Source organism: Dromiciops gliroides, chromosome 4, assembly GCF_019393635.1.
Source record: "Dromiciops gliroides isolate mDroGli1 chromosome 4, mDroGli1.pri, whole genome shotgun sequence".
Lineage (NCBI taxonomy): Eukaryota > Metazoa > Chordata > Mammalia > Microbiotheria > Microbiotheriidae > Dromiciops > Dromiciops gliroides.
The window spans coordinates 101,624,078-101,639,569 of record NC_057864.1 but is presented as its reverse complement, the minus strand read 5'-3'; positions in this window follow the sequence as shown (position 1 = coordinate 101,639,569).

Below are 15,492 nucleotides of genomic sequence, written 5' to 3'. Positions count from 1 at the left end.
ATATTTCATAAAATCCCTCCCAGTTGTGTTCTAATCACTCATTGTTCTATAATGGGCAGCTTTAAGGAAAAACAACTCCACCCTAATAAGCTGCTGCCTTCAACAGAAATCTATGGAGAATAATGCTGACTGTAAGAGAATAAAGTTAAATACCCCATATACCCATGCATAGGCTGAGGGAAGTAGTTAATGGCATTTAATGACCAAGCTGACCTTGTAAGAATTTGAAGTCTCTCTTAATCCATCAGGGCCGAAGCCCTTTTCACAAAAGGACCTAAGTCAAGGAAACATAGAATCCCATCTGGTTCAACTGCTATCTCAACTCCAAATGTTCATTAGGCTTCCATTTGAAAACCTGTGATTCTATTTTTCAATTATTTTAACTTTTGGCAAAAGCAAGCTTCTTTCTTGCTGGATACTCTCATGTGAGGAAACTCTCCCTACCGAATGAAGTTTGGCACTTGGTCTTAGAATCTCGCCTGGAGCATTGAAAGGCCAAGTATCTGTCCAGATCATACAGCCAAACTACTATATATGGTTTCGTTTGGTCTGTCGTTTTTTTCTGTCACGTCTGAGTCTCTGGGATTCCATTTGAGGTTTTCCTTGACAAAGATAATGCAGTGGTTCGCCGTTTCCTACTCCAGCTCATTTTACAGATGAGGAAAGTGAGGCAAACAGGGTTAAAGTGACTTGCCCAAGGTTCACACATCTAGGAAATGTCTGAAGGCAGATTTGAACTCAGGAAGATGAGTCTTCCTCACTCCAGGCCCAGAGCTCTGTGCACTATGTTGCCACCTAGCTGCCCATATAACTATATATGTTAGAGGCAGGATTTGAGCCTGGGTCTTCTCTCCACATGCCAGAGAGCCAGCTCTACTGCCTTTTTGTAACTCAGTCCTGGTATGGACCCTAAATCTGCCTCTCTGTAACACAGTCAAGCAAGGAAGCATTTATGAAGCACCTGCTATGTGCAGACACTAACTATCCACTTTAATTCACTGCTCCCAGTTCTATCTTCTGGCATGAAGTAGTACAAGTTCAGTCCCACTTGCACAGGAAAACTTCACAGCAATCATGGACCTCTCCTCCCAAGTTAAACAGTCCTAATTCCTTCACCCAATTCTCATATATAAGGTAGGAATTCATGCCACAACAAGGCCACTAGTGCCCTCACCATCATTGGGAGCCTTTTCTGCACATATTCATTGATGTTCTTCCTAAAATATGGTGGTCAGAACTGAACACCCGAGTCCATATGTGGTCTGATGATGGCAAAGTCCAATGGGATCATCCCCTTTCTTGTTCTAGCCCCTGTGCTCCCTTCTTGCAATCAAATTACATCAGCTTTTGGGGTGCCATCTCATATTCTTGACACATACTGACTTTGCATTCCAATAAATCCCCCTGGGTCTTCCCACACACACACACACACACACACACACACAAGAACTGTTGTCTAGTCATATCTCCCCATCTTGAACCTTTGATTTTTTTTTTGTCCCTTCATGAGTCATTCTGACTATAGGACTATAGGCTCCTCGAGGGCAAGATCTGCATATTACTCATTTCTGTTCCCCTGTTCAGTGCTTAGCACAGTGCCTTACACATAGTAAGAGCTCAGTAAATGTTGAATTTGTTGTTGAATAAATGACTCTCACTCAACTTCTTAGAATGTCCATTGACACTCCAGAAGGCTAAATGAGTTTGTCTAATGAGTTTGCCCTCAATTATGAATGGACTGTAATAAATAACATAGATAGATGAGGGGGTGAAGGAGAGAGAAAAAAGAGACAGAAAGACAGAGAGATGGGGGAGGGTTTGTTTATTAAGTGCTTAAGAGTCAGGCTTTGTACTAAGAGCTGGAAATACAAATAGAAGTAAAAAAGCAAGACAGTCTCTGCCCTCAGGGAGTTTACAATCTAATGGTGAAGACTGTACATAAAGGGGAGATAAAAGGGATCAAATATATTTTCACATATATCTCTCCTGTGGTCTCTCTGTTTGGGACTCCCTCAAAACAAAAACCAGACTCCTTGCCCCTGCATCCCCTCCTTGGTGTACAAGAAAGATTTCTGTTCCTTGAGAGCATACATTGCAGGATGTTGACAGCCCAGTGTTATAGACATTTGAAAATTTCCAGTCTAGTGTTGTCATCATCATCATCATCTTGGAAATTATATTTATTAAGCTGCCCTTTGCACCTGAAGCTATGCTATGTGCTGGAGGAAGTGAGTTCACAACACAGGGATTGGAATGAATAGCATCCCATTATTTCTACTTTGGGGAGATTGGATAAGGGGGATATGAATAACCCTCAGAAGTTGGTTAGGCTTCTGTAGATTATGTTCTATTGATCAACCACTCTATGGAACACATTAGATATGAAGTATACAGAAGCAAATGAGCATAGTACCTGTTAAAGGCTAAAATTCTAGCTAAACTGTCTAAAATATCTAATGAGTGGTCGCCAATAAATTATAAGCTTTAGCAAGAGTTAAACTTTTAAGCATTTATTAAGGAGAATAAGAATTTGGTAAAGAGAGAGAAAAAGGCCTAGATTCCTATCTATTAAAGGGAGAGCACATTTCTAGCTCCGCTCTCCACCAGAGTCCAAAGGAAAAAGCACCAGTCTCTTCCTTCCTCCTCCCACTAGCCCGCGTCACTTCCTGACTCCTGGTCTTGCCCTCAAAGACCTTCGCTTCATGGGCAGAACTCTTCTACAGTAAGTCTCCAGCAGGTGGTGTCATTCCAATCGTTACATACCATAGTTTGATAAACCCAAAGATCTCAACTATTGGGGCAAGGACTCATTATTTGACAAAAACTTCTGGAGAAACTGGGAAGTCCTCTGGTAGAAACTGGACACAGACCAATATCTCACACCATGTAACAAGATAAGTTCAAAATGAGTGATACTATAAGCAAATTAGTGTAGTATTAAAGAAATTACCCTTTAGATCTATGGATAGGGGAAGAGTTCATGACCAAAAGAGAGAGAGAGAGAGAGAGAGAGAGAGAGAGAGAGAGAGAGAGAGAGAGAGAGAGAGAGAGAGGTTCATGGGAGGGAAAAGCAATAATTTTGATCTCATAAAATTAAAAAATGTTTTGCACAAACAAAACCAATGCAGCTAAAATGAGAAAAACAGAAAACTTTAAAAGCAGAAAATTAGAAAAGCAGGAAATATCTTTGTAGTCAGTTTCTTTGATAAAGGTCTCATTTCTCAAATATATAGGGAATTGAGACAATTTTATAAGAATAAGAACTATTCTACTAATAAATGATCAAAGGACATGAACAGGCAATTTTCTGAGGAAGAAATCAAAGCTATCAATAGTCATATTAAAATTCTCTTAATTACTAATAATTAGAGAAATGCAAATGAAAACAATTCTAAGATACCACTTCACATCCATTAGATTGGGTAAGATGACAGAAAAGGAAAATGACAAGTGCTAGAGAGGATGTAGGCAAATAGGTACACTAATGTATTCTTTCTTAGTAGAGCCATGAGCATACCCTCTGACCCAGCAATGTCACTATAAGATAACATACCAAAGAGGTCAAAGAAAAAAGCCCATGTGTAAAAATACACACACACACACACACACACACACACACACATATATATATATATAGAGAGAGAGAGAGTTCTTTTTTGTGCTTTCAAAGAACTGGAAACCAAAAGGATACCCATCAATTGGGGAATGGCTGGACAAGTTATGATATATGAATGTTATGGAATATAATTGTGCTGTTAGAAATGATGAAGGGGGGCAGCTAGGTGGTGCAGTGGATAAAGCACTGGCCTTGGATTCAGGAGGACCTGAGTTCAAATCCAGCCTCAGACACTTGACACTTAAACTAGCTGTGTGACTCTGGGCAAGTCACTTAACCCTCATTGCCCTGCAAAAAAAAAAAAAAAGAAAGAAAAGAAAAAGAAATGATGAAGGGGATTCAGAAAAAATCTGGGAAGACATATGAAGTGATGCAAAATGAATTGAGCAGAACTAGGAGAACAATTTACATAGTAATAACAATATTGTAAAGATTATAAACTGTGAAAGACTCAATAACTCTGATTAACACAATGACCCACCACAGTTCCAAAGGACTCATGATGAAAAATGCTATCTACCTCTAGAAGAACGGATGCATTCAGAGTATAGATTGAAGTATATATTTTTCCTTATTTCCCCCCCTAAGCATAGGTAATGTGGAAATTTGTTTTGCATGACTTCATATTTGTAATGGGTTTTCTATTTCTTGCCTTCTTAATTAGTAGGTGAGGAGGCAGGAGGAGGGAAAGAATCTGGAACTGAACATTTTCTTTAAAAATTCAATACAAAAAAGGGCAGGGGGTGGGGTAGGGATAGACCCTTCTGCCCCATTTCAGGATTCCTGGATTGTTCCTTAGAACACAAGAATTAAATTTCTTTCTGAGTGCTGTCTTGGGTCAAGGCAAGAGACCAAGCCAAAAGTCCCTATGCCAGGTAGATTGGAATCAAGAATGATAGCACAGAAAAGAACCTACCTGATCACCTAGGATGACTCCCCTCATTTTACAGATAAGGAAACTGGGACCTAGAGAGATCCAAGGTAACAGAGATTCAGGTCTCCTGCCTCTAAGTTCATTGTTCTTGAACTTGGAAAAGTTCACACTGTTATTTTTTCTTTTTTCGTAAAAACAAGAGAAGCTACCTAGCCCCAGGCTTAATGAGAAAGGAAGTGGGTCACAATGTATTGTGTACCAGGTTTGGGAAACCAGTAGCTGAATTTCCTCATTATGGTGAAGCAACCCTTCTGGCGAGGTAGCTCCGTATTGGGATTTCTCCAACTGGACCTGAGGCAAAGAGGAGGAGACAAAGAAAAATTACAGAATCAGGCCATCCTAAGGTGGAAATAGACCTTTTGTGATCATGTGACATAGGGGTTCTTGACCTGGGGTCTCCGGACCCATGGATAGATTTCGGGCGATCTGTGAACTTGGATAAGGAAAAAAATTACATCTTAATTTCAATAGAATTGGTCTCCTTTGTAATCCTATATATTTCATATATTTAAAAACATTATTCTGAGAAGGGCTCCACTTTAGACTTCAATTAGATAAGATGACAACACAAAATCTGATGCATTCCTTCTCCCTCAGGCTAGGTGTATTCCTGACTTTCAAACCTACTTTTAAAGATAATTTAAGAAGGAGATTCAACTCATTTGAAATCAATAAATATTAAGAATCTACTAGGTTCCAGATATTGTGCTACATTCTAAGAACACAAATAGATATCTGTGAATATGTCTGTATGTATGCAAATGTACACACAACTACTATATATGGTATTTGTGTACATATATAGTATAGTATAATATAGGTATTATATATGCATATATTACATATAATGTGTTTGTGTGTACAGTGTTGTTGTTGTTTGACCATCATTCTGGAAGAAGACTACATGTATATATAGGTGTGTGTATTCTCTGATGTTAAGGAGCTTACAAAACAGAAGATAAAGACAAATTAACTGGGGGCAGGGCAGAAACAGCTCAGGAAAACCAGCCTCTGGGGTAATGAGGGAAGGCACCTTTGGAAGGCACTAGGGAGTGCTCAAAGCCATGATAAGAGAGGGACTTTGCAAGGATGAAGGACAAACTGAACAAAGGCTTGGAGATGAAAGATGGAAAGTCATGGATGAGGAATGACAAAGAGACCAGCTTGGCTGGCTGGTAGAGTGTAGGAGGGTGAAAACTGAAATGGGTCCCCAAAGAGAGGTTGGAGCTTCGTTGAATTTGTTGCTGGATAAGCAGCTAACCTGCCAAGAGACTTAAATACTAAAGAGAAGACATGTTTTCTCTTAGAGACAATCTGGATCCATTGGAGTTTCTTGAACAGGGGAAGATCCTATCTCCCACCTTGGCTATATATTCCCAATGTCAACATCCCTCTTCGTTAAAGAAGTTTTCCCTTGGGTCTAGCCTTTAGTCTTTATACTACAATTGGCAACAAGGGGATAGAGCTCTGGGCCTAGAGTCAGCAAGACCTGAGCTCAAATCTAGTCTCAGATGCTCCTTAGCTGTGTGATCCTAGGCAAGTCACTTGACCTCTATTCATTTCACTTTCTTCAGCTGTAAAATGAGAATACTGATAGCACCTACCTCCCAGGGTTGTTGTAAGGATGAAATGAGATATTTATAAAGTGCTTAACACAGAGCCTGGCACATAGTCAATACTGTATAAATGCTTCTTCCCAAATGGCAAGCAGAATGATTTCAGAAAGGCCTAAACTGATGTATATGGAAGTGAGCAGAACCAAGAGAACTTTGTGCACAGTGACAGCAACATTGTTTGAGGAAGAACTGTGAATGCCTTAACTCTTCTCGGTAATAGTGATGCAAGAGAATCCAAAAGGACAAATGATGAAGTGTGCTATCCACCTCCAAAGAAAGAACTGATATTGATGGAACACAGACTGAAACATGCTATTTTTCACTTTCTTTCATTTTTTTTCCTTTTATTCAAGTTTTCTTATACAAAATTACTAATATGGTCATTTTACATAATTGCACATGTATAACCTATATCTGATCACTTACCACCTCAGGGAGGGGACAGGGGAAGGAGGTAAGGGGGGATAAAATTTGGAACTCAAAACTTTAAATAAAAATGTTCATTATTTTAAAATAAGTAAATAAATGATTCTTCCCTTCCCATCCACAATGTCAATCTGTTACCTCTTCTATCCTTAATAAAATGGGGAAAACGACGGTCACCTCATAAGACACCATGGCATCCTGATGGCAAGTCCAGCATTATTTCTACTTTATCTGTTGATGAGTATCAGGCCTAGTCTATGGTTTTCCAGATGCAAAATCCCAGGTGCCTTAACTTTTCCTTTTAGCCAAGAGAACAGTAGGTAGGTGATAGGGATGTGATGGGTAGAAGTGGAGGAAGACATTATCAACTGGGTCAGGCCTCTACAAAGCCAGGCAGATGCTGGAGGCCCATATAACAAACACCTCAAGCCTCATTGACAACACCAACTACATTCATTCATTCAATCAACAAATATTTATTGAATTTCTCTTGTGCTAGTACTTTCATTGACACAAAAGGGACAAGACAGACCTAGCCTTCCAGGAAGCTGGGAAAATAAGGAAACAAAGCGCTACAATACAAGGCAGCAATGAATAATATAGATAATAAGTGTTATAGGAGCTAAACCTCTGGCTGACTTGATTGGAGAAGGAAACTGGCTCTTACTTGAAGGATAGGCAAGACTTTTGGTTCTAGACTGTCTACCTTCCTGTAGACCATCCTTGATGGGTTTATTGAGAACAATCAAAATAAAAAGATTTTCCCCCATATTTCCTTCCTTCATTCAGGCCATAACCACCATGCCTAAATCTAGCTTCAATCTCTTCCAATATATTTCCCCAGCTCCCTCTCCCCTCACCCACCCCACAGAAAGTGATTTTTTTTGCTCCTCTTGGCCAAGTTGATCTCTCTAAGGCTTCAGTTTCCACATCTATAAAATGAGAAAGGGGTAGACTAGATCAGGGACAGCTAGGTGACACAATGAATAGAGTGCTATGCCTGGAGTCAGGAAGACCTGAGTTCAAATTTGACCTCAGATGTTTACTAGCTGTGTGACCCTGGATAAGTCATTTAACCCTGTTTTCCTCAGTTTCCTCATCTTTAAAATGAGCTAGAGAAGAAAATGGCAAACCACTCCAGGCTCTTTTGCCAAGAAAACCCCAAATGGGGTCAAGAGGAGTTGGACATGACTGAACAACAAAGGGAATTTAATTTCTTTTTAATTTTGTTAACTATTTCAACATAATTGGTTTCCTTTGCAATCCTGTGTATTTTATATATCTGAAAACATTATTCTGAGAAGGTGGGGGGGGGGGAAGGGGAGAATCCACAGGCTTCACCAGATTGCCAAAGGTATCCATGCCACAAAAAAAGGTTAAGAACTGTTGTACTGGGGGCAGCTAGGTGGCTCAGTAGACATTGTGTACCAACCCTTCACTTAGGAGGACCTGAGTTCAAATCTAGCCTCAGATACTTACTAGCCTCCCCAAAATTTTTTTTTAAAAATCCAGCTTAAAATCGGTGATCCTCACCTTTTCCTAGAGCACATTGTCTGAATCTCTCCTCTTCTCTTACCATAATCTACTTTTGTACCCATGTGTATACAAATGTCCCATCCTTCCCACCCACCCCTCTCTTCTGTTTTTCAGCTCCTTTCAGCATCCTCAACAGCTGCCATCACAAGTGCTCCACACAAAATGGAGTTTAATAAATGGAAGCTGAGTAGAGTGAGCTGTAAGGAGGCCCAGGACCTAGTCAACAGGCATCTCAGTCCCAGGTTAACCGCGAATATTTCCCTTTTACTCTTTCTCCCTCAATCTTTGGTGCCATTTACTCACCACCAACATTTTGTTGTTTGGTCCCATCTGACTCTTAGTGACCCCCAGGTGGGGTTTTCTTGGCAGAGATACTGGAGTGGTTTGCCATTTCCTTCTCCAGTTCATTTTAGAGATGAGGAAACTGAGGCAAACAGGGTGAAGTGACCTGCCCCCGGGGGTCACACAGCTAGTGAGTGTTTGAGGTTGGATTTGAACTCAGGGCTTCTGGCTCTGGGCCTAGCACTCTATCCACTGAGTCTCCTAGCTGTTTCCACCACCAAAATAAGCCCACATAAAAACCAAAACGATACCAACTCATATTTAATATTTACTAAGTCCTTTCCTCAAAGCAAATCTGTCAGCTGAATGGGGCCTACTCTCTATCTAACCTGAGCCTCCTGATTGCAATTCTATCTAGTCTTCATTCTTTTATCTTCTGCTGTCTCCCTTGAGGAAATCAAATTGGTGACAGAAAATTGCCTCAGGATCCTGGGAAGTTCGGCTGGAGAAAATACAAAGTGTTATTATGTTTGAGATGAAGCACAAAGTCTAGTCTAAGAGAATTTTATGGGCCAGGGAGGAGTTGTGGTTATTTCAGGTCTTAGGCAGGGATAGAGTAGGAAAAAACACTTTTGGCCCCAAAATGCCTCCTTTCAGCTTTTTCCAGTCCCAGGAGATTACAATCCTTCCACCCAGTGGGAGGCAGAGGATCAGCCAAATGCACCACTCTACCTTAGTAAGAAAGAGGTCAGATCAAAAGGATAATGAGACCTGGCCCGCAGGCCTTGGGGGGGGGGGTAACCTACATTTTTTGTCATTTTCCCAGGGGGGGAAGAAACAAGGAACTAAGGCTGTGGATTTTCAGTTTATTAAATGGTATCCTGAGGATCGATCAGTCTACTTTAGGGAAGTCATCTGACCCTGTCTGCTGGTCTGGTCCAACAGAAGCATCCCTGTAGGTGCTCAGGGAACCTTTGTCCCCTCAGTTCCTGCTTTGCCAAGTCGGTGATCTGGGGACAGGAGTCTTGTTTGCATGCTCTCTGAAAAGCAGGTGCTGTGAGTCAGCTGCTGCTGCTGCCTGTGGTCTGGTCTCCCCAGCTACAGGAGCCTAGCCTCCTCCACATAGCTCTGCCATTGGCCAACAGAGAGCCAAAATAGACTCGCTCCCCTCTCCCCCCTCCCACCACCCCAAGATGGAAACAAAGAGAGCACAGGAAACACCTGGAGGGGGCAGGCAGCTGGCAAAGGAGCGCTTTGCCCAAGAGAAGAAAGGTTTTGTGTGAGGTGGTTCAGCTAGTGGGGGGGGGGGGAATGAGGGGGAGGGGATTCAAGCCCTTCATTGTGCTTGCCCTGGCACCTACCAGCTGCTGAAAAATAACAGCTGAGATGCTTAAATGCCTCATTTCCCCTCCTGTTACTCTCCACTCCCAACCCCCCCAAAAGTAAATGGATCATCTCTTAGGCCCAGCTTTTTTGGAGCCAGGATGTGGGCTGTTCTAAAGAAGTATCAACTTGGGTGGGCCTCTGCCTCCTCTCTTTCCTTTCACACCCTATCCCCTTCCCCCCTCCCCATCAAGGCAAGGATTTTGAGCCCCTTCTTACCATGTGGAGTGTAAGGGCACAGAGAAAAGCCATTACCAACACACCAGACTGTATGACATGGCTACTGGTCCATTTACAAGAGAGTCTTTGTTTTATTTCCATTCCTATTAAGTATTTTTCAAATTTTCATTTTTCTCATTGGGAAACCCCAATGAACGGAAAAGAAAGATAATATTTGTAAAGCACTTTGCTATCTAAATGCTATCTGTGGGGAAAAAAAAGTCCTTGTGACAAATAAACATAGTCAAGTAAAGCAAACACCCAAATAAGCCATGTCCAATAATGAACATAGGTCTCGCTCTACAAGTTGAGTTCATCCCCTCCCTGTCAGGAGATAGGCATCTGGCTTCATCTTCAATCCTCTCAGATCCTGGTTGGTCGTGGTATGGCTTATAGAGTTCTGAAGTCTTTCCAAATTGATTTTCTTTATAATGTGGTTATTGTATGAGTTGTTTTCTAGATTCTGTTCCCTTCACTCTGCATTAGTTCATAGAGGTTTTCTCAGTTTTCTTCAAAACCATCCATTTCATTATTTCTAATGGCACATTACATTCATATACAATAATTTGTTTAGCTCTGGCCTTCAGCTTCCAGGCTTTGGGGTTTTTTTTTGCTTTTACAAAAAAAAAACAACCCTGCTATAAATATTTTTATACATATGGCTTCTTTTCCTCTTCTTAGATCTCTTTGGTATATAGATCTAGTAGTAGTATCATTAGGTCAAAGACTGAAGTCAGTTCAAACTGGAAAGGCTGTAGTTAAATTTTCCCAGAAATCAGCAAATGCTACAAACCAGGACTTAATTTATTGTTTTATGGATTGTCTAGACTTAAGGGAAGGGAATAAGCATCTGTATAGCACCTACTATATTCCAGGCTTTGCACTAAGGGCTTTACAAATATTGTCTCATTTAAATGATGGAGAAAATGTTAATAAAGCAGATTAAACTTAAAAGTAGACCACATTGATTATTAAATGTTTAGCAGCAGTTTAGTGATTTGGGGGGCATAGCTACAAATTTCGAGAATGCCTGGACCAATTCACAGGTCCACCAACAGTATATTAGTGCCTGTTTTCCTGAAGTCCCTCCAACAATTATCACTTTCCTTTTTTGTCATCTTTACCAATCTGAGGTGTCCTTATTACCTAGACTTAGATGTATTAAATGGAAATCAGTATTCTTTCCCAGCTTTAAGACTGTGAAAAGAGGGGGCAGCTAGGTGGCGCAGTGGATAAAGCACCAGCCCTGGATTCAGGAGTACCTGAGTTCAAATCCGGCCTCAGACACTTACTTAACACACACTTACTAGCTGTGTGACCCTGGGCAAGTCACTTAACCCCCATTGCCCCGCAAAAACAAAAACAAAAAAAAAGACTGTGAAAAGAAAGCAGACTGGTTCAGTAGAAAAGTGATAAATTTGGGGTGAGAAGATGTGGATTAGAATTCTGGCTCTCTTCCTTTCTAGCTATCTGATCTTGGACAAGTCAATTAACTTCCATGGGCCTCAAAATTTTGCTATTCAGTCATTTCAGTTGTGTTGAACTCTGTGACCATCTTTGGGGTTTTCTTGACAAAGACACTGGAGTGGTTTGCCATTTCCTTCTCCAGTTCATTTTACAGATGAAGAAACTGAGGCAAACAGGGTTAAGTGACTTGCCCAGGGTCACAAACAATAAGTGTCTGAGGCCAGATTTGAACTCAGGAAGACAAATCTTCCTGATTCCAGGCCCAAAACTCTATCTACTATACTACCTAGCTGCTGGGACTTCAGTATCCTTATCAATAAAATAAGAGGATTGACCTAAAAGACTTCTTAGGTCTTCTCTGATCCTAAATTCTTAAAAGTACAGGTGAGGGGGCAGCTACATGGTACAGTGGATAGAGCACTGGCCCTGGATTCAGGAGGACCTGAGTTTAAATCTGGCCTCAGACACTTAATACTTACTAGCTGTGTGACCCTGGGCAAGTCACTTAACCCCAATTGCCTCACCAAAAAAAAAAAAAAAAGAGTACAGGTGAGATTAGACTTCACCAACCAGACTAGACCAATCAATCAACCAATCAATATTTATTAAGTGTCTACTTTGTGCCAGGCACTGTGCTAAGTACCTGGGATATAAAGAGAGGCAAAAGATTGTGTCATAGTAGAGTGGAAAGATCGTTGAACTGGGGGATCAAGAAGTTGAGAGCCCCTGATCTAGTCCAACCCTTTTATTTTATGCAGGAGAACATTGAGGCCCAGAGAGTAAAAGTCACTTGTCTAAGGTCAGAAAGCACATCAGGAACAGACCTGACCCTTGGAACCCAGGCCCCAGACTCCAAAATCACTGATTCTTCTACTACACAGGCTGCCTCTTAAATAGATCATAGTGGGAAAGTCCAAAGGGCTAGATGAAGGAGCTGGGCTCAGTCCCTTTTAGCTCTAAATCCTAAAATCCTAGCATCAAATGGGCTACAGGAGAGGAGAAGGGTGCGTTTTGGTAAAATTACAAGGAAGGGGATGTTTGTATTCAGACTTCTCACCTTTCACCTCCCCAGTCCCCCTACAGAAACCTTCCCTCCATTCAGTTGCCTAGCTACTGCTAATCTCTGTTAAGATATTAATCGATAACTGAGGTTCAGAGAGTCTGACCCCCTCCAGGGAGTATTTGCATTTCAACAGGAGGTTCCAGAAAACCAGTAAGTCATGGTGACTGAAAGAAATGAAAAATGATGATAATAATAGTACTGCAAAAGGGGGGAGGGGGAAAGCCTTCCAGCCTCAAAGGAATGAAGAATAACAACAGATACCAACAGCCATTTATGTACCCTTTTTAAGACTAAGCGCTTGATGAAGGAAATCTCACTGGAGTTTCACTGTAATTTGAGGTAGGTTGTCTGCTTTAGAGATGAGGAAATCAAGGCTCATGGAGGTTAAACAAATTGTCCAAGGTCACACAAGCTAACCAGTGGCAGAGCAGGGGCTCAGACATGACTTTCTGAGTCCAGGCCAGGGATCTTTCTCTAAATCAGGACTACAGCAGGGTTGGTATTTTTTAATAGGTTGGCCTGCCTGCCGTGTCAGTCAACCAGTGAGTACCATCTCTGCCCTTAATGAGCTTGCTTTCTCTCAAATCACATTAAGGGAGGACCTTGAATGTGTCTATGTCCATTGGAAGGGGCCCAGGGAAGAAAGGAAGAGTCAAAATAACCAGAAGGGTTGTTAGGGGTTTTTTTAAACCCTCCCAGCTCCTGCCAATTTGTGCCTCTGTCTAGCCCTGGAAAAGGTATGAGAGAAGGGGGGCAAAGCTATGTCCTTGGATGTGTATAAAGAACATTTGAGTCCAGGTGGCTTGAATCATAGCCTTGAATCACATTTCTAGGAGTTTAAGTAACTATAGTTCCAAGCTACCAATCTGAACTGTATTAAACTCTCAAAGTTCCCATGACACCATTAGTCTTCAAGTACACAAAGAACTGGAAAGTCCTCCCTCTCTTGTTTTTCCTCTCTCCCCCTTCTTTCTCCCTCCCTTCCTGCACTCCCATCTATCTCCCTCTTTTCTCCCCCTTCTGTTTTTCTTCCTTCTCCCTTTCCCTCTTCTCCCCTCTCCTCTGCCCCTTCTTCTCTTCCTATTCTCTCTCTGTCTCTCTGTCTCTGTCTCTGTCTCTCTCTCTCCCTCCCTCTCTTTGTCTCTCACTGTCTCTAGTCCTCTCTCTCTTACTCTCTCCCTCATTCCTGGATCCAAACAGCTCTACCAAAATGCTCTTATCATCTCATCAGCTGCCTACCCTACCCGCCACATTTCCTGGACAAGGATTGAAATCAGGCCCACACCCTTGTTTGTGGGGTAAAAGGCAACTTCTAGCAGGGAACAGGATTATTCCCAAGACCTGGAGGCCTGTAAGAAACACACACACACACACACACACACACACACACACACACACACACACATCTGTGTAAGAGTGTATACATATATACATACATACATATGGTTTCTATAGGCCTCCAGGTCTTGGTAATAATACATATATAATAATTATAAATATATGTGTGTATACATACATGCATGCATGCCTATTCTTTCATCAGAACAGAGGAAGGGATACAATTAGTGAATGGCATATTCTATTTGCCTAAGATTGTTATCCAGCCATCTTACACCTCTGTCTTTGGAGAGAAATACAAAGCCAGAGTCCCAGCTCCCCTTAGCATCATTTGTTTGAAGGGCAGCAATCAATCTGTTTTTGTTTTTGTTTTTTTGTAGGGCAATGAGGGTCAAGTGACTTGCCCAGGTCACACAGCTAGCAAGTGTCAAGTGTCCAAGGCTGGATTTGAACTCAGATCCTCCTGAATACAAGGCCAGTGCTTTATCCACTGCACCACCTAGCTGGCAGCAATCAATCTGGAACATGTTGGTGACTCTAGGTTCCAAGAGTAGGGGAGAAGGGAAAGGTAAGGAAGAATTACAGATCGTGTCACCATCACCCTACCCAATAAACTCCAGTGGTTCCCCATGCTCTGCTTGGCATTTAAAGCCTTTCATAACCCAGCCCCTTTCTACCTTTCCAGTCTTACTACCCCTTATTCCCCGACACTGACTCTTTGCCCCAGTGACACTGGCCTCTTGGATACCAGACCTCTCAAATCTAACTTGTCTGTCTCCCATACCTGGAATACTCTCCCTGCTCAGCTCTGACTGCCAACCTGCCAGTCTTCCTTAGTGAGTGCCAGCTAAAATCCCATGTTCCATAGGAAGTCTTTCTAATCCCTCTTAATTGCAGTGCTTTCCCTCTGTTAATTATTCCTATTTATCCTGTACTGTACACAGCTTGCTTTTTGTAGAATTGCTTCAGTGCAGTCTCCCTCATTAGATTGTAAGTTCCTTGAGGGGCAGGGCTGACTTTGGCCTCTTTTTGTATCCCCAGCTTGCTTAGCATAGTGTCTGGCACAAAGTGGCCTCTTAATAAATGTTTATTGATTGATTTATCCCCCACTCCCATCCCTTCAGACAAGTGGTTCCCCTCCACCCCATCAGACTTGTGTGGAAACTTTCTATTGATGCATATCTAGGTACCTAGGACATTGAGAAGTTAAGTGACTTGCCTATGGTCACTCCCTCCCCTATGTAATGTTTTAGATGTAGGACTTGAACCCAGGTCTCCCTGGCTCAAACATGATCTTCCTACATTTTTAGAAAATACCAATCCTCACTCATCATAAATGGGCGTGTAGCCCAGCTTAGTGTTTGTCATTATCAAGAGAGAGGAAGTCATCACATCAGATTTGTTGTTGTTCTGTGGTGTCTGACTCCGTGACCCCATTTGTCTTGGCAGAGATACTAAAGTGGTTTGCTGTGTCCTTCTCCAGCTCATTTTTACAGATGAGGAAACTGAGGCAAACAGGGTGAAGTGACACAGGTAATAAGTGTCTGAGATCACATTTGAACTCAGGAAGATGTGTCGCCCTGACTCTAGGCTCAGGCACTCTACCCACTGA